General features: G+C 36.3%; 1 long non-coding RNA gene across 4 annotated transcripts; it reads right to left on the reverse strand.

The window, feature by feature from the left end:
- Positions 1 to 1,505: 1,505 nt before the first annotated feature.
- On the reverse strand, positions 1,506 to 20,421 carry LOC145117421 (uncharacterized). 4 transcript variants are annotated; one of them, XR_013712653.1, is made up of 4 exons: positions 20,044 to 20,420; positions 19,731 to 19,958; positions 19,471 to 19,581; positions 1,506 to 1,729 (listed from the first exon to the last, which is right to left on the reverse strand). It is a non-coding gene; the product is annotated as an uncharacterized LOC145117421 (long non-coding RNA). The 4 variants fall into 4 exon arrangements; XR_013712652.1 differs by lacking the exon at positions 1,506 to 1,729 and adding an exon at positions 14,326 to 14,447; XR_013712651.1 differs by lacking the exon at positions 1,506 to 1,729 and having other exon boundaries at positions 19,286 to 19,581; positions 20,044 to 20,084; positions 20,185 to 20,419.
- Positions 20,422 to 20,671: the final 250 nt, after the last annotated feature.

A 20,671-nucleotide genomic window follows, 5' to 3' on the forward strand; every position in this document is an offset into this window, starting at 1 on the left:
TGTGCAGGGTTTAAGACTTTTAATATTTGTTTGATTAGTATGGACATAATTATAAACTCTTTTTTAAATTCCATGCTGTTTGTTTGAGTACTGATTTTTTAAAGATCTGATAACCTTTTGAAAATAAAATATCAGAATAGTTCTATTCGAATTCTTCACTTTTATGCATTTTATTTGAAATATATGTTTTTCACATATTGATTATGACATTTTCACTTTCATTCTTTTTGGGTGGTAATTATAGTTAGACTTTTATATTGATAACAATATATTTATTTTCACAAAGAAAGAAATTGACAAACTTAAGTTGGGGTTGTATAAATTTTTGAATGACACTTGACTATTTTATCCTTTTGTGAAGCGACATTAATGTGTGGTTTTGTGATGTTTTAGGTAAAAATAGGTGTGATTAGTAGAAAACATACCTACTGCAATGACTTCTATGTCAATCTATAAATAAATAAAATATCCATCTTAAGTTTGTTTGTATTTGCAAAGAGTTGAATGCATATCCACCCCGCAAAGCGGAGATACTTCACTGGTTTATTAATAACAAATATGCAAATATGACTACTTTTGTGATGCAAATTTATGAATTTTCCATAGATTAAAAAAATGGCAGCTCATTTCTATGACAACGTATTTATTTTATTTTTGTGAAAAATTTCAATATTGCCGATCTTTTTTTATTTTTTTTAATGTGATTGGTTTTATTATGTTATTCGAATACAAGACAAAGAGTATAATTTTTCTATGAGAAACCTTCAAAATGGTTTGGTTTGTATTTTTGTGACTCAATCTAAAAATCTTTCCACTTGTAAAATATTTATATTTCATAGTTTTTATTGTGGTCATGATTCGTGTCTAAATTGAAATAACTATTTTCTCTATTTACTATTTATTTTACAATTTTTTTATTTAATTTACATTAAAATATTATTAATACATAAGCAATACGACCCACCCCCACCCCCCCCCCCCCACACACACACACATATAACACCCGTTCCTTTCAAACAATAATATTATACAATATTATCAAAAACTCATTTATTAAAAATGACCAAAAAAATCCGAAAATATACAAACAGGTGTATAAAATATCACAACCATAATAAAACAATAAAAATATATCAATACAAAAGACTACGTTCAGTCATTGTCTATCTTGTTACTAGAATCACTTCAAATGTTGCTTTATACCTGGTCTTGGAATACATGATATCAAAAAAACACATATCAGACAAATTTTTGTGGTGAGTTATATAATAGTTCTAAACATCATAATATCAATACAGGTGCTTTTTACAAATATCCATTTATCACAAAGAAACCCTTCTGAATAAAACCACCATGTCAGAAAGTAACACTTTCTAACAAGGCTCTCTGTTAGATAGTAACCCTTCCTAACAAATCACCTTAAAGTGTAAAATTATCAATTGTTACGAAGCAACCCTTCCTAGTAAACCACCTTATTTAGAAAGTAACCATTTACAGTAAGTGTAACATCCCAAAATTCAAGACCAAAAATTTCGTTTTTAGTTTAACAATTCATAAACCAACACTATAAAAACATTCATAATAATATCTCATGTCAAAACGAAAGTGTCAATAATCAAAACATATTATCATAAAACCATATCAGAGTGTAATCCCAAAGATCTCATGTGCGGAAAACATAGTGTGATGCGCTGCGATCGTCGGCTCCTTTCCTTTGAAAACGAAGTACCTGAAACCAAAACTGAAAACCGTAAGCACGAAGCTTAGTGAGTTCCCCCATCATACCATATACCATACAGTAACATACATAGCCAAGCATATCTGGGTGCCGGCCTCCCCTTCGGTCTATTTCAACTGGATAACTGCCTAGCATATCTGGGTGCTGGCCTCCCTTCGGTCTCTTTCAACTGGATAACTGCCTAGCATATCTGGGTGATGGCCTCCCCTTCGCTTTGTTTCAACCGGATAACGGGGACTATTTCACCACTACCACTACCACATAATAACATAGCATAACATACATAAATATACTGTCAGGCATATCTGGGTGCCCGACCTACCCCTTCGGTATCTTTCAACCGGTATCCGGGAGCTGACCTCCCCTTCGGTATCTTTCAACCGGTAACCGGGGACTATTTCACCCCTACCACTACCACATAATAACGTAACATAACATACTGCTAGGCATGCATGGGTTCTGACGACTCCTTCAGTATCTTTCAACCGGTATCCAGGGACTATTTCACCCCTACTACTACTAACATGTATCCCAAAGCATCCTAGCACACAAACATAACAGATAATGGCATACCAGATAATTATCAAAAAGACAATCATCTAACAAACAACTCCTACTAGTGGGCTGACATTGTGGCCTTAGACCCACTTCTACTAGAAGGTAACTCACCTCACACTGCTGAAGTCCCGCAGACACACCCCCAGCTGCTGGATGACAGATTCCCGAACTGTCAATATCAAAACATCACCCAATTAATAATTGGGTCTCAACACATAACCATAAGTTCTTGGAGTAACAAGCTACATTACCCCATCTTGGCTTGATTCAAGCCCAAGGCCCAATCCAAATGCCCAAAAGTCAAACTAGGAATCAAAGCCCAACATATGGCCCAATTTTCCAAATTGGGCCCAAACCTTTACATGGTCTTATTTAAAGGCCCAACCATTTAGTCCAGTCTAAACATTTGGCATTTCTAATGGTCCAATATCTCATAATCATAAAGGCCCAAACTATGGCTCATCTATGGCCCAATTTTCCAAATTGGGCCCAACCCCTCATATAGACCTTACCCTAAAGCCCATCCAATTATTCTAGTCCATATGATTGTTCTTGAATGGCCCATTATTGGTCCGATCACCAAAGCCCAATGGAAAGGCCCAAGTGAAATTAGGGTTTCACATAAAATGACAATTAGGGTTAACTGTTTCTTACTTAACCCATTAAGGACTTAATCCATTAAGTCCATCAATCTATTGGGTAAATCATATGGTGTGATTGGGGGTAATTCACAATTCCATTCCAATGGCCCAAATGTGGGTCCTAATAAGTTCAAGGCCCATATATCCAAAAATAGGGTTTTCTAAACCCTAATTAGGGTTTCCAACCCAATCATAGCCCCAGTAGGCCCAATAGCTAGGTCTTTTGATCAATTAGGGTTCATTAGGCCCATTAGGGTTTCACTAGGCCCATTAGGGTTTCGCTAATCGGGCACCACCCACTACCACCTCGGGTAGTGGTGGTCAACAGCGGCTCACGGCGGCGATTAGGGTTCTAGTCCAATCGAGTCCAAGCACTCAAAAAGCAATCCAAACACAAACTAAGCACACTGTCACCCAACACGGTGGCCGGTGGCGGCAGCCACCACCCTACGGTGGTGGTTTTGAGTTTCTTTTCATTATTCTACTTTCTAATTACATTTTACAAAGATTTAATCCCCAAAAATAAACACACACTAAAAGATAAACACACACACAACCACCTTATGGTGGTCGGCGGTGGTAGATGGTGGCAGCCACCACCTCACGGTGGTGGTGGTGATGAATTTTGCAAAGAATTCCACACACTAGACCCTACATAAACAGTCCACACCAAAACACACATACGTATATAAACACAACCACCTAAAGTGGTGGTTGGCGGTGGCAGGAGGTGGCAATCACCACCCTACGGTGGTGGTGATGGCCTTTCTTAGGTTTCAGGCCGAGTTGCACTCAAACAACCTCCTGGATGCTACAACACAACTCAAACACGTTCCCTTCATCCTCAGCCACAACGGAAATGGCGATGGCGGCACTTGGCTCGGTGGCTTGCGACCTCAACAATGTGGTGGCGGCGCCGGAAAATAAAAGAAGGGAAGGTGGCAACAACAGCGACTATCGGTGGCAAAGCAACAGTGGAGCGGTGGTCTTTGCCGGCCAGAGAATGGAAGTAAATGGGTGGTGCGGCGGCTGGAAGAGGGAGGCATAAGGGTGACAGCTGTCTCTCTTTAGGGTTAGGGTTTACCGGGGTGACAGGTTATATACCCCGAATCCCATAAACTTGTTGCCATAATGACGCAAATGGCCCCTCCCTTCAGAAATATTTTCGAAACTAACCCAAAATTTACCATTTAAACCCTCAGCATTAAAATCCATTACAATTTAGGTACACAGTTTACCAATTACACCCCTGCTTTCATAATTCCTCTCAAATTCGATCCCTAATTTACCAAACAGCCCCTTAGCCTCCAAAATCTCTTCAAATGAAGTCCCAGAAATTACCATTTAGTCCCTGCCTTCAATAATACTTACAAATTATGTCCGGATTTTACACTTTGATCCCCGCCTTCTAAAATTATGACAGTTAACTCCTCGAGAATTGAGTACTTGGATTTATGAGCTTCGTCTAACACTAGTTTCCAAAGGCCTCCGTACTCGGGGACCCAAAGTTGTCTTTTGAATGTTTTTAAGCCCTAATCATTTTCTTCAAAATTAATTTTCTTTCCCAATCTAACTTGATTTATATTTTCTTCTTTTACGACTTTCTTATGAGACGTCATAATTTGTTCAAAGAGAGTAGTCACCAAATTTATTCTCATTGACCTTCCCTTAATTCGAGTTCTCGACATCTTTCGACTCAGTGTGTCGACTACTATGGTAACTCTTATCTCATATCTCCCTTCAACTTTCCATATACATATTGGCCCCAAAACACACCTCCACCCATCCTATCGTCGTAGTCGCCACCACTGTCCCACCTAAAAACACACACCACCACTCACTCTCCTTTCCCGTCTTTTTATTTTATGTTTTTGCTTTGATTTTTGGAATATATCAGGTTTCATTTAGGTTATCAATATTTCCATCAGACTTCTATGGGTTTCTAAGTAGAAATTTGGGTTGTCACACTTTCAACGGGTTTGACAATGTGTGAGGTTTTATGTTATTAGTTGGTTAGAATCTACGATTTATTATAACAGAATAAATTTCACACCCCCAGCCTGCGGCGGAAACGCCGGCGGTGCGGCTTATTCGTGTATCACAATTATTGAACATACATTGAACAATACAAAAATAACAACGTAACAAAATACATACTACTACTATTACTAAATAGAAATTACATTATTTCGTTCTTCAAGTACATTGTTACATAATAACTAAAATATGATACACGCCTTAATAAATAGGCATCAAATAAAAAAACATGGAACCTGATTGATAACAAAGATCCTCATAAGTGACCCTATGTGTGTGTGGTTCCTGCTTCTTATGTTCATGAGAACACATGCGTTTTGAAAAATACGTCAACATAAAGTTTGTGAGCTCACAAGTTTTGACTTTGTGTACTTTTATAACAAAAGTATGTTTTATACAGTATATAGTTGCTTTACCAGCTTATATAAAAGATAATTTTAATGACCAAAAAGTATATAATATAGTGTATAAGTACCTACATAACTTATAATTGGTTTTACCGTACAGTGTATGTGATGGGTATAATTGTTTACTTATAATATAATTTCTATACTAACAAAAGTCTGTGCACTTCGGGTATAAGTGTTTGTGATACATACACACAACATAGTAAAACTTCTACTTGTATATCATACAACTATGCATGTCTTAGAGTGTATTTGGCGCTACATGAAACTATAACTGCTGCTATATGATGATTAGACCTATGCTTGGCACTACAAGGGGCACACCAGATCAAATACATTGCATATTTCATCGACGTCATAACAACAAAAATAATATGATAGTTTGTCACCCGATATATGTCACACCCCTAGCCGTCGACGGAAACACCGGGTGGTGTAACGTCATTCTTCGTATCACAGTTAAATAACATACACTGAACAGTACTAAAGAAAATACATACCTTTATTGATGATTGAAAGTTACATTATTGTTTTCTTAGTACTTATTACATAATATCCGACTATAGCATACTTCTTAATGAACAGAAAGGTAATAGTAAAACTTCTCATGTTCGAATACATACCAGCTTTGCAAGGTCCTGAAAACACATGCATTTTAAAATACGTCAACATAAAGTTGGTGAGTTCACAGGTTTTGACACCATATGAAAATAATACTTTTCCTAAGTTCAAAAATTTAGTTTTTGAAAGTATCATTTTGACGCTCCAACATTTAGTATATATTTTAGGTATAATAGTTTACTTATCAAATAAGTGTTATACCTGAACGTTCCTTGAACCTAGGGTATAAGTAGGGGGAAACTTATACTTAACATTAATACTTGTATACGACAAAGTATAATGTTTCTAACAATTTGCTACCATGAGCCTGTAACCGCTGCTATGACATAATACCTCTGATAAAACGTACTCATGATTTACCATGAGAAACAACACACTCATGATTTACCATGAGAAACAATACCGCACGCTTCATCGACGCCGGAACAATAACAAGTAAAAGGATAGTTCATCACTCGCTTATGGTTGACTGTAGCTAAAAATCATAAGTGGGGTGGTCAACCCGTATACTAATTATACACGACTTCCTCGCTCACACGGGATTAACGGTTACAGTTCAGAGGATTTCCGCTAAGATCCCCAATCTTAGTTGATGAATACATTTACTCATGTAGACTTCGACGACTTCCTATAACTCTAACAACAAAAGCATTTTCATGTCTAAAACCCTAAGTTATTAGACTATGCCTTTAAACATTACTCCTAAGTTCATATTACTTTAGGCAGTATAACAGCTATAATTTGAGGAAGAAACCAGGTTTTATCTTAACATAAAAACCAACAATAACAATACATAACATACCAAGTTTTATCTTGTCATAAAACCAATAATAACAACATACTTTTTAACATATAGAACTTCCGAATATAACTTCGGAACTATATCGCACACAACATATATATAGGATTATAAGTATAACTCAAGATCTATATTAGTACCAGAACATGCTAACAAGTTGATAATAGTTGTATATATTCAAAATATTATATTTAGAACAACTATATCCCGGTTATTATAACTATCTACGTTGATACTAATATACTATCATATAGACATAATAATAACGTATATACAATATTTAGCATGCGTTTCCCCCGAAAATATTAGAAAGTGGGGCCGTGAAACTCACCCTAGTAGCGTGATTTTATGTAATCTAAGCAGAAACGGTAAGCGGTACGAGGTCGTCGGGGTTCGGGATGCAAGATGGCTTCAGCAAATGAGAGAAAGGAAAGAAGTTCAGGTGTAGGAATAGCTGAAGTCGGACATGCTATTTATAGTAAGATTTTTGGCCCTCACGTCGTGAGTTTTATAATACTCACATCGTGAGTCTAGCATGATCATCTCGTAGACTTGCCATTTGCGTCCCTAGCTTCGGAAGGTGGTCAGATGAGTCCTCACATCGTGAGATATCCTTGCTCACGTCGTGAGTTTGGAACTTATCCCTTCGTATCCTCGTCACGCACCTTCTAGATCCGAAATGTGGCAAAATGACTCCTCACGTCGTGAGTTTCTGTGCTCACGTCGTGAACTCAGTCAGATTAGGGTTTCTGACAGCTGAATCTTCGGAAGGTCGTAACTTTCACATACGAACTTCGTTTTTGACGTTCTTTATATCCACGCGTAGGTATTTACGAGTACTACAACTCTCTTTTAGACTCCAATAGTTAATTCTAAGTCTATTTTTAATTCCTCTTATTATAGAGATTTATAGTGTTCGGTTTATCATAACTTCTTCATGCGAAGTCAGATTCAGACGTTCTCTAAATTTTTGGAATCGTATGGACGTATACTTTGAGTTGTATCATAACGAAAGTTCATATTTGTATTAGAATTTATCATGAAATAAATAGCACTCTTATCACATTACTAGTTTAACAAAATCACATTACATGATTGGCATAATCACATGTGATTGTCTATTGACCTATTTTGACTGGTGTTTCATTCTCCCCCCGTTAGAATAATTTCGTCCCGAAATTTATCTTATGGATGGGGTTTTGTCAAACAGTTGGGGGTATTTTTCTTTCATCTGATCTTCACGTTCCCGAGTAAATTCAGGTCCTCATAAAGAGTTCCATCGAACTTTCACTATGGGAATACGACTTTGCTTTAATCGTTTGACTTCTCGATCCATGATCTCGACAGGTTCCTCTACAAAGTTGAGTTTCGTATTGACTTGTATCTCGTCGAGAGGTATAACAAGAGTGTCATCGGATAGACATCTTTTGAGATTTGATACGTGAAAAACATCGTGCACATTACTTAGTTCTTGAGGCAACTTGAGTTGGTATGCGACAGAACCAATTCTTCCTAGAATTTCAAAAGGTCCTATATACCGTGGATTTAATTTTCCTCATTTCCCGAACCGAATTACGCCTTTCCAAGGAGAGACTTTCAATATTACTTTATCTCCAACTTGGAATTCTAAAGGCTTACGTCTTATGTCAGCATAACTCTTTTGACGATCACGTGCAGCCTTTAATCGATCCTTAATTTGCACGATCTTTTCAGTTGTCTCGTGGATTATTTCTGGTCCAGTACGTAAGGTATCGCATGTACGTTCTCTGGCCATCTGCGTATCTCCAACTTCTGCCCAACATATTGGGGAACGACATTTTCGTCCATAAAGAGCCTCAAACGGCGCAGCCTTGATGCTGGTGTGATGACTATTGTTGTAGAAAAACTCAATTAACGGTAAATGAGTATCACACGCATTTCCAAAGTCTATTACACAGGCTCGGAGCATATCTTCTAAAGTCTGAATGGTTCTCTCACTCTGACCATCAGTCTGTGGATGGTAAGCTGTACTCATATCTAGACGTGTTCCTAAGGATTTTTGTAGAGATTGCCAAAATCATGAAGTGAATCTACTATCTCGGTCAGAAATAATAGAATTTGGAACTCCATGCAATCTGACAATTTCCTTAAGATAAATTTTAGTCAGCTTCTCCATCTTGTCGTTCTCCTTAATTGGTAAGAAATGGGCGGACTTAGTCAATCTATCGACTATTACCCAAATAGTGTCGAACCCACTAGGAGTTTTAGGTAACTTAGTGATGAAGTCCATTGATATCTGCTCCCATTTCCATTCAGGTATTTCCAGTTGTTGAAGTAAACCTGAAGGCTTTTGATGTTCTGCCTTTACTCTAGAACAAGTCAAGCATTTGCTCACATAAGTAGCAATTTCTGCCTTCATGTTTGGCCACCAATAATGTACTTTTAAATCTAAGTACATTTTGTCAGAGCCTGGATGCACGGAATATCTGGACTTGTGGGATTCTTCTAAGACCAAGTCCCTGACTTCACCGAACTTAGGCGTCCAAATTCGGTTCATGAAGCGTCGTGTTCCGTCATCTTTTTGTATAAGTTGCTTTTCCATTCCTCGCAAAGATTCATTCTTGATGTTTTCTTCTTTTAGAGCCTCAAGTTGAGCCTCTCTAATTTGTGCGGTAAAGTTAGAATGGATAGTTATAGTTAATGCTCGTACCCGATGGGGTTTAATATATTCTTTCCGGCTCAAGGCATCCGCTACCACGTTTGCCTTTCCGGGATGATAACGAATCTCACATTCGTCATTCAACAATTCGATCCATCTTCGTTGTCTCATATTAAGATCTTTTTGGTTGAAGATGTGCTGGAGACTCTTGTGGTCGGTAAAAATAGTACACTTAGTACCGTATAAGTAATGTCTCCAGATTTTTAGTGCAAAAACTATAGCTCCCAATTCAAGATCATGGGTAGTGTAATTATTCTCATGCACCTTAAGTTGTCATGATGCATAGGCGATAACTTTTCCTCTTTGCATCAACACACATCCCAATCCTTGATTTGATGCGTCGCAGTATACGACGAAATCTTCTTTCCCATCTGGAAGGGATAGGATTGGTGCACTACACAACATTTGTTTCAGTTTCTGAAAAGCAGCTTCTTGTTTGTCTTCCCAGTTGAACTTCATATCCTTCTGGGTTAGTGTTGTAAGCGGCTTGGCTATTTTGGAGAAATTCTCTATGAATTCTGCGGTAATAGCCAGCAAGTCCTAGGAATTGACGCACTTCTGTTGGCGTCTTTGGTGCTTCCCGATTCCTAATCGCTTCAACTTTGGATGGGTCAACATGAATTCCTTCGTTGCTAACTACATGACCTAAAAATTATACTTCTCTAATCCAAAACTCACATTTGGAGAATTTGGCGTACAACTTTTCTTTTCTTAGTAGCTCCAAGATTATTTGTAAGTGTTGACCATGTTCTTCCTTGGTTCGTGAATATATCAATACATCATCGATAAATACGATCACGAATTTATCCAAGTATGGTTTGCAAACACGATTCATGAGATCCATAAACACTGCTGGGGCATTGGTCAATCCAAAAGACATAACTAAGAACTCATAATGACCATAACGAGTTCTAAATGCTGTTTTTGGAATGTCGTCTTCTTGTACTCTGAGTTGATGGTATCCTGATCTAAGATCTATCTTTGAGTAGTAGCTGGATCCTTGCAGTTGATCGAATAGATCATCAATTCTTGGAAGCGGCTAACGATTCTTGATCGTTAGCTTATTCAGCTCCCGATAATCAATACACATTCGAAATGATCCGTCCTTCTTTTTGACAAACAAGATTGGTGCTCCCCAAGGTGAAAAACTTGGTCGGATAAAGCCTTTGTCAAGAAGTTCTTGTAGTTGGCTAGACAATTCTTGCATTTCAGATGGAGCCAACCGATAAGGAGATTTCACTACTGGTGCTGCTCCTGGAATTAAGTCGATTCGAAACTCGACTTGTCGGACGGGAGGTATTCCAGGTAGATCTTCAGGAAACACGTCAGGGAAATCACATACTCGAGGTATGTCCTTGATTTCTTTTGTCTTTCTCTTCTTATCTACAATGTGGGCTAAGAATGAGCTACATTTCTTATGTAGATACTTCTGGGTCTTGGTACAAGAGATGACTTTGAGGTTCTTCCCAGATTTATCACCATAGATAATCAGGGCTTCGCCGTTTGGTAAGGGTAGTCGTATAGCTTTCTCATAACATAAGATTTCGGCGTGGTGTGAAGACAACCAATCCATGCCAATTATAACATCAAAACTACCGATAGGCATTGGCATGAGGTTGACGTGAAAAAGATAGTTATTAAGAGTTAACATACAGTTTTCTAGGATTTCATGTGTTTTCTCGGTTTGACCGTTAGCGATTTTTACTTCATAGATTTCTTTTAATTTTCTAGACTCATGACTTAACAATTTTCTAAACGTCGGAGTTATAAAACTTCTATCTGCTCCAGAGTCGAAGAGTATGGTAGCATATAAATTATCTATGAGAAACGTACCAGATACGACTGAAGGGTCCTGGATAGCTTCTTTGCTTCCGATCACGAATGCCCTGCCACGCCCTATGCCTCCTTGATTCCTTAACTTTGGACATTCTCTCTTGATGTGTCCAACCTCGCCACACTCAAAACACTTTCTTCCTTCACCATGGCCTGCTCTAGTATTTGCTCCCTGATTCACTGTTGCAGGTGTTGTGCTCCTGCAGTAACTAGCAGTATGCCCTTTCTTCTTGCAATTCGTGCAAACAAAACAGTCACCTGGGTGATGACGGTTGCACCGATTTCACCAGGCAGACTTTGGTTGAGTGGTTACTGCCGTCGTGGCTGCATAATTGTTTGCCACTTCTTGTCTTTTCTCAGATGATTTTCCGGGATTCTTCCCATTAAACTTGCGCTTGTTTGTTCCAGATTTGGGAGACTCAGTCTTTGAGACCACTACTGTTCCTTGGATCTCTGTGAGGGTTAGCTGATGAGCTATTCTCTTAGTGCTATCATAGGTTGTAGGCTTTGATGCGATCACCATGCCTTTGATTTGCGATGCTAAACCCCATATATATCGCTCAATCTTCTTATATTCAGGGGTTACAAGTGTTGGACACATTACTGCAAGATCATTAAATCTAGCGGTATAAGCTTTTATCTCCGAACCCTTCATGGTTAGGGTCCACAATTCTTGTTCCAGCTTATGTATTTCCTCCCTAGGACAATACTCCTCTACTAGCATCATTCCTAGGACAATACTCTTCTACTAGCATCATTTTTAGCTCTTCCCATTTCATGGAATTTGCAGTATCAATTCCCATTGTAATCACATGGCTGTTCCACCATGTAAGTGCTGCATCAGCGAAAGTACATGCTGCAAATCGTACTTTACAATCGTCTGGACAGAAGCTTATTTGAAAGACAGACTCTGTCTTTTCTATCCACCTAGTCAAATTAACAACCCCTTCATTTCCATGAAAGCTCTTTGGCCTGCAATTCATAAAATCTTTGTAGGTACACGTTCTAGCGGTCCCTACATGACCTTCATTTCTAACTCCACCTCTTGTGACATTAGATAGAGCCGCAAAAATTCTTTGAGCTATGATTTCTTCAAGTTGTGCTGTACTTATTGGGGGGTTTGGTTCTGGTGGTTGTTGTTGTGGTGCTGATCGTTGGTTAGGGTTTAGCCGAGCACTACTCCTTCTAGGCATTTTGTTTTAGTTCCTATTATAAATAATAAGAATTTTATAAGTTTCATGAAGAATTAGTCATTTACTACACGAGTACTAAATACTTCAATTATGCTTCAAAGTGTAAAACATAATGGATAACACAATGATTACTGTAATATATGCTTCATATTATTACCAACGGTTACATCAGTTTATTTAGGCTTATAAGAAGAAAAGTTTCTATAAACATTGCAAAATTCGCAAGGTTTTCTACATCCTTGCTATAAACTTTACTCTTCTTGCCTTAACTAGTCTGATTTTTTTTATTTACACAACCACTAGTTTTAGCTTATCTACCAAAAACCTAAGTGATGACCTAGCACGTCAGTGACATTAACCACTTGCTCTTCAAGTGCTTGAGTTTTCTGCTCAAGACTTCCCGTGCGTTCTTAATCTCTCGAGGTTTGATTGTAGAGCTCTAACTCTGCAATCCTTGCATCGTGAGTAATCATGTCATTATAAGCAAAATTTATACGATGATGGACATCCATCACCGATTCCTGATCTCGCGTCCTTTGTCCTTCTATCCTTCGTACTCTTCCGGAGAGATGAGTAGCCCTTCCTTCGACAATTTCCATCTTATCTTCAATTTTCACACTTTTCTCAAACAATTGAGATAAAGTGTTAACTTCAGAAGAATGTGGGAGATGTGGTCGAGATGATTGACCAGTCTCATACATCTTAGCAGCTCTTTCTTTTGCCACCCACCTATCAACGGTTTGTGCGATCCGTGCAGGTTCATCTTGAACTCTATGACTTCCTGAAGATGTCGCCTTCTGATTCTTCTTAATCCTTTTCCATATTGGTATGGATTTACGTGCCGTGCGTTTCATCTTTGCTCCTCCTGGAACTTGACGGTAAAGAGTGTTCATTGGTGGTAAAGATGATGCCACCGATTCTGTCTCCTCTATTGATTCGCTTTCTTCCATTGGTTCACTCTCTTCCCATTCGTTGGAAGGTAAAGGTGCTCCATCGTCAGAAGGTATTGGATGAAAGGTGGTTGGATTTATAGGGTAGTAAGGATCGCCTACTATCATGGGGAATGAAACTTCCTCTTCTTCATCCGTATCCTCGATGATTATCCATTCTCGTGAATGTGCCATGTCGAATTCCTATACATTTTGGATCACCAAGAGTTTAGTCTATCAAATATTACTCCCAAATTAAATAGTTCATATGATCTGATCATAATAAAATGTAGTTGCGCACCTACACCTAGTTGTGATAGGATCTACTCACATATAAACTTTAGTTGGAATATTTGATCTAAATCCTTGAGATCAAAAAACATTCCGGGTATTAAGGTGTATTCTCATCGCGGGTCTGAGTCTTTATATATGACTCTATATTCTTATTTATTGTATTCACGCTTTAATTATTGTTTGTTACTTCAGGTCTATCTGATAAGGCTCCGACCAGTCAGGACAGTCGAAAGGGCAGGATCATTTTAGCATATAGCCGTTCTGGAATCCAGCAACCCAAATCGACATGTCTATACTGTCACCGCTCCCGTAAGTAGTCCTTCAGTAGAATAATTAATAATACTTTTTATTGTAGGCTAAGGGATATACCTAAACCTAATAGAGTAAGCCCTAAACTATAGACGTGCTTTCCTAAGAAAGTACTAGTTCACTATAGTTAATAGCTCTGATACCAATTCTGTCACACCCCCAGCCGTCGGCGGAAACACCGGGTGGTGTAACGTCATTCTTCGTATCACAGTTATATAACATACACTGAACAGTACTAAAGAAAATACATACCTTTATTGATGATTGAAAGTTACATTATTGTTTTCTTAGTACTTATTACATAATATCCGACTATGGCATACTTCTTAATGAACAGAAAGGTAATAGTAAAACTTCTCATGTTCGAATACATACCAGCTTTGCAAGGTCCTGAAAACACATGCATTTTAAAATACGTCAACATAAAGTTGGTGAGTTCACAGGTTTTGACACCATATGAAAATAATACTTTTCCTAAGTTCAAAAATTTAGTTTTTGAAAGTATCATTTTGACGCTCCAACATTTAGTATATATTTTAGGTATAATAGTTTACTTATCAAATAAGTGTTATACCTGAACGTTCCTTGAACCTAGGGTATAAGTAGGGGGAAACTTATACTTAACATTAATACTTGTATACGACAAAGTATAATGTTTCTAACAATTTGCTACCATGAGCCTGTAACCGCTGCTATGACATAATACCTCTGATAAAACGTACTCATGATTTACCATGAGAAACAACACCCTCATGATTTACCATGAGAAACAATACCGCACGCTTCATCGACGCCGGAACAATAACAAGTAAAAGGATAGTTCATCACTCGCTTATGGTTGACTGTAGCTAAAAATCACAAGTGGGGTGGTCAACCCGTATACTAATTATACACGACTTCCTCGCTCACACGGGATTAACGGTTACAGTTCAGAGGATTTCCGCTAAGATCCCCAATCTTAGTTGATGAATACAATTACTCATGTGGACTTCGACGGCTTCCTATAACTCTAACAACAAAAGCATTTTCATGTCTAAAACCCTAAGTTATTAGACTATGCCTTTAAACATTACTCCTAAGTTCATATTACTTTAGGCAGTATAACAGCTATAATTTGAGGAAGAAACCAGGTTTTATCTTAACATAAAAACCAACAATAACAATACATAACATACCAAGTTTTATCTTGTCATAAAACCAATAATAACAACATACTTTTTAACATATAAAACTTCCGAATATAACTTCGGAACTATATCGCACACAACATATATATAGGATTATAAGTATAACTCAAGATCTATACTAGTACCAGAACATGCTAACAAGTTGATAATAGTTGTATATATTCAAAATATTATATTTAGAACAACTATATCCCGGTTATTATAACTATCTACGTTGATACTAATATACTATCATATAGACATAATAATAACGTATATACAGTATTTAGCATGCGTTTTCCCCCGAAAATATTAGAAAGTGGGGCCGTGAAACTCACCCTAGTAGCATGATTTTATGTAATCTAAGCAGAAACGGTCAGCGGTACGAGGTCGTCGGGGCTCGGGATGCAAGAGGGCTTCAACAAATGAGAGAAATGAAAGAAGTTCAGGTGTAGGAATAGCTGAAGTCGGACCTGCTATTTATAGTAAGATTTTTGGCCCTCACGCCGTGAGTTTTATAAGACTCACGTCGTGAGTCTAGCATGATCATCTCGTAGACTTGCCATTTGCGTTCCTAGCTTCGGAAGGTGGCCAGATGAGTCCTCACGTCGTGAGATATCCTTGCTCACGTCGTGAGTTTGGAATTTATCCCTTCGTAGCCTCGTCACGCACCTTCTAGATCCGAAATGTGGCAAAATGACTCCTCACGTCGTGAGTTTCTGTGCTCACGTCGTGAACTCAGTCAGATTAGGGTTTCTAACAGCTGAATCTTCGGAAGGTCGTAACTTTCACATACGAACTCCGTTTTTGACGTTCTTTATATCCACGCGTAGGTATTTACGAGTACTACCACTCTCTTTTAGACTCCAATAGCTAACTCTAAGTCTATTTTTAATTCATCTTATTATAGAGATTTATAGTGTTCGGTTTATCATAACTTCTTTATGCGAAGTCAGATTCAGACGTTCTCTAAATTTTTGGAATCGAATGGACGTATACTTTGAGTTGTATCATAAAGAAAGTTCATATTTGTATTAGAATTTATCATGAACTACATAGCACTCTTATCACATTACTAGTTTAACAAAATCACATTACATGATTGGCATAATCATATGTGATTGTCTATTGACCTATTTTGACTGGTGTTACAATATGACTCGTCAGACAAAGGGTTTTAGCTAGCAACCTCGGATGGGGGCCGGTGTCAACCTATATAGATCTATACACAACTTCCTCGCTCGTATGAGATTAACGGTTATAGGGTAGAGGGTTTTAATAAGTTTTTATTCTTACTTGATGAATTCCATATCTCATGTAGACTTTCTGAGCTCTAACAGTTTCAATAGTAAGTGAAAGTGTATGTCTAAAACCTCAAGTTACTAGACCGTGCATATAGTTTTAACAAAAATCGGATAGCATAACGGCTGTATATAGAGCAAAAATCAGGTTTTAACCAACATAAAACCAACAATACCAAATATGTATAAGTTTAAATAGATGTGTGTGTGTGTATGTATATGTATATATATATATATATATATATATATATATATATATATCATTATAGTTCAATATATAACGATAAAACAACTATTTAACGGTAATAATTATAAAACTATAAATAAACATTTACCGTTTATAATTATAATAACGAATATATATATATATATATATATATATATATATATATATATATATATATATATATATATATATATATATACCCTAAAAAAAGAAATCATAATTGTATTTCGTATTTTTGATGCCCTGAAAAGAAAGTAGTTTAAATATTCAGAATTCATAAGTAATCATCGTTTGAGGAAATCTCAAACCATGTAATTAATAATTGACTTTGTTCATATGTTAGGATATTGCATTTGGAGTAGATACCAATGCAAATAACCAAGAGCAGGTTAAGCCGTATGGTGGAAAGAAAGATTAGAAGAAGAAGCATTGGTAAACCCAAAACAAAACATCTTCAAGCCGAGTACTAATTTCATTGTGTACGTTATTCTTTTTAGAGGTCACAATTCCAGGGTTACATGTGGTCGATATTTATTTCCATATATACCCTTTTAATTTGATCACATTCTAAATTCTTATAGGTACTTTGAAGCTCAATTCATTTCCATAGAAGATGTCCAAAATGAATCTCAAAATAACTAAAGCTGCTGAGAAAGTAAGATTGATATCCTTATTATTAGTAAAAAAAATTCTAGGGGTGAGCATGATAACCGAAAAACCGAACCAAAACCAAATTAACCGATATAACCAAACCATAATAACCGAACCATTTTAAAAACCGTTGGTTCGGTTTCTAATTTTTGTTAACCGATAACTAACGGTTCGGTTATGGTTTTATAGGTTAACCGAACCATTATTAACCGAACCGCTAACTTTATATTTTAATATATAAAAGTTATAGATTATATATAAAATAATATAGTAAAAGTTATTTAAGACCCATTAAAATTCCAAAATATAATTCATTAATCCTCACTTATCAGGAGACGAACGAATAATCAAACCATAAAAGATTGATCACGCAGACACACACAATCTTCCAATCATGCCAATAGTTAGATTATTCATTAATGTTGTAATTCCTAATCGGCTAATTCTACAATTTGTAAGCATTATTCACAATTAGTTTAATCTTCACACTCATAATCCTAAATGGATGCTTCTCACACCGTTAATCCTAATCAAATATTGCTTTGACTTTATAGACCTATTCGAAGGATTTTTTTGACTTAATCACATTGAATGTATATGAGTGATTGAATTTTTTTATCCAAATAACAAATAATATAAATGTTTGGCTATTTTATTTTATAGTTTTTGATTTAATCGCATTGAATGTGTATGATTGTTTGACTTTATTTTAATGTTAATATCAATTATCAATATATGAAATTATTAATGTCATTTTTTTAAAGTTTTATATTTTTATTGAATGTTTTTGATTTTGAATGTGACTATGTGTTATCTCACTCTGAGTATCAAATGTATACATTTTATTCTATTACTATAAGCTAGGTTACAAACATTGGCGTCGATGACTTTTTTGTATTCCGTTTTCATTTTTTTTGTCAATATACTTTTGCCATTTATATTATTTTGAAGATTATGGTTAACCAATATTAACCATTAACCATTAACCGTTAACCGACATATATTTGAATCATATGTCTGTTATTTATTTTTGGCTACTATGTACTTTTTTTTTTTCATTTTATATATAAAACTTCAGATCTAATAAAGGACAAACTTTGAATTTCCAGTATTGGTAAAGTAGATACAACCATGGTGGTCCAGCAAGCAACTACGAAGGTAATACACACTAAACTGGAGTTTTCAGTTGCTCTATAGCCACCATGATTAAACCTAACTCAACTTCAATCTCTTTTCTTTTTTACCATTGTTTGTAATTTTTATTTGTTTTTTCTTGCTTTTCATGTCCTCACGTGTATTCTCTTTGTTGTAGATGACACACAACTATAAGTAAAAAAACAAAAAAAAACCTTAACCTTCTAATTCATTTCCATGTTTTATCAATTTGACCTTTATATTTCATAAATTGCATTATACACCTAACTCTTTATAGGTTTTATCGATTTGACCCTTATATTTCACAAAGTTTAAATTACACCTACATATATTGATATTAGCTTTTTATTATTTTTTGATTAATTAATTTTTTTATTACCACACCCTCAAATAACGTCGTCGCAAGAAACCAGGTGCCCTAAGAAAGAAAAGAGAAACACAGCGCCTAATTCCAACTAGTTTAAAATATAAAGCACAAAAAACTGTGAATTAATCGGAAACTTTCATGAAAGTAGATGCGATAACAAATAAATCCAAAAATTAAAGATAGATTGTTGTTCCTGTATCTAACCCTAACACAAAAATAACTATTTACTCAGCACAAATACACACAACACTCTCATCGACATCAAAGCACACACACCATCTTTATTGGAAATGAAGAACCAAATTAGAACTCATGTATAGGTCCTTATAAAAAACTAAAAGAAAATATGAACCACTATAAAGTGAAACCAACAACTAAAAATCAAAACCATATTCATCCCAAATATGTGTTCTATCTCCAACTATTTTTGCATATTAATTTCACTTAATATAAAATATAAAATTACTTGTTAAAACTGATTTCATTACTATACACCAAAAACTACAGAAGCAACATATGCAAAGATGGAAAAGTAATAGCTTGCTACCTGATGCAATATGATAACCCCTTATTCATCCCCTTTTCGTTCCCTTTCTGTTCATCTTCATCTAGATCTGAAAACTGCTTTTCAAACCTAAAAAAACATTTAGATTACCATCTGCATGAAAGTAAACACAAGTTCTAATCAGTAAACTAACAAATCCACCCCAAAACAATTATTTCTTACATGAACCATTTTGATTACCATCAAAAGTATAAAGAAGAGAAAAATAAGAACAAAACTGAAGATACTTGTAGAGATGATACCAATTGAAGAAGGGAATCGACACACATATGATCATTAAGAATTTTTAGTAACCACATAAGAAAATCTGAAACCAACATCAACCCTTCATCAGAATCAAAAACCAGAGGTTAATAAAAATCAAGAATTGTGGGAAAAACAAAATCGGAATAAAAACTAAATCAGAAGGAACGGGTACAAACGATACTCAGAGAGATGACCCTTGGAGCATAGTTACCAGAAAGATGATCCTGTAAATCAAAAAGAAAAATTAACAACAAAATCCAAACCTTTTAATCGAAAAAAAATATACTGAAAATATGGTTTCGAGGGTACCCTTGGTGGCTGATGGCGACGAAGGTGTTGGTAGGTTACGACTACAAAATCGAGCGTATAAATCGAAAAGGAAAAAATGGAACAACAATATCCAAACCTATAAATCTAAAATAAATATGCTGAAGATGGTTTCGAGGGTACCCGTGGTGGCTGATGGAGATTACGAAGGTGGTGGTAGGCGGCGACGACTGGCATGATGGGTTTTCTGCGATGGTGGCGGTAAGTGGTTCGATGGCGGTGCGTTTTCCGGTATGTATGTGTTTGTGTGAGGGGAGGCGTTGAGGTTTTATTGGGACACAGAATTTTGCGAGAGAAATTGAGATTTTAATGTTTTTTCGTAGTCAGTGAAAAGTCAAAAGCGGCAAAAGATGTATTGTGGACTTACACATGAATACCATTAGCAATTTTAAAAAATAGAATGATTAATGATATGATGAAGTCGCTATCAGTGTCCCCTAAAGCCAAAATTATGTCTTAATTCGTAAATTGTAGTTTGTTATAATTCTATAATCACATCATATGGAGAGCGGCTGGAAAGAGGTGAGGCGGCGGAGGTCTTTTGCTGAAGTTGTCAAAGGAGTGGTGAACCAAAATCCTGCTCAAACTATCTATCTTTCAGGTATTCAAG

This window comes from Lactuca virosa, chromosome 5 (assembly GCF_052849685.1).
Source record: "Lactuca virosa cultivar CGN04683 chromosome 5, Lactuca_virosa_CGN04683_v6, whole genome shotgun sequence".
Lineage (NCBI taxonomy): Eukaryota > Viridiplantae > Streptophyta > Magnoliopsida > Asterales > Asteraceae > Lactuca > Lactuca virosa.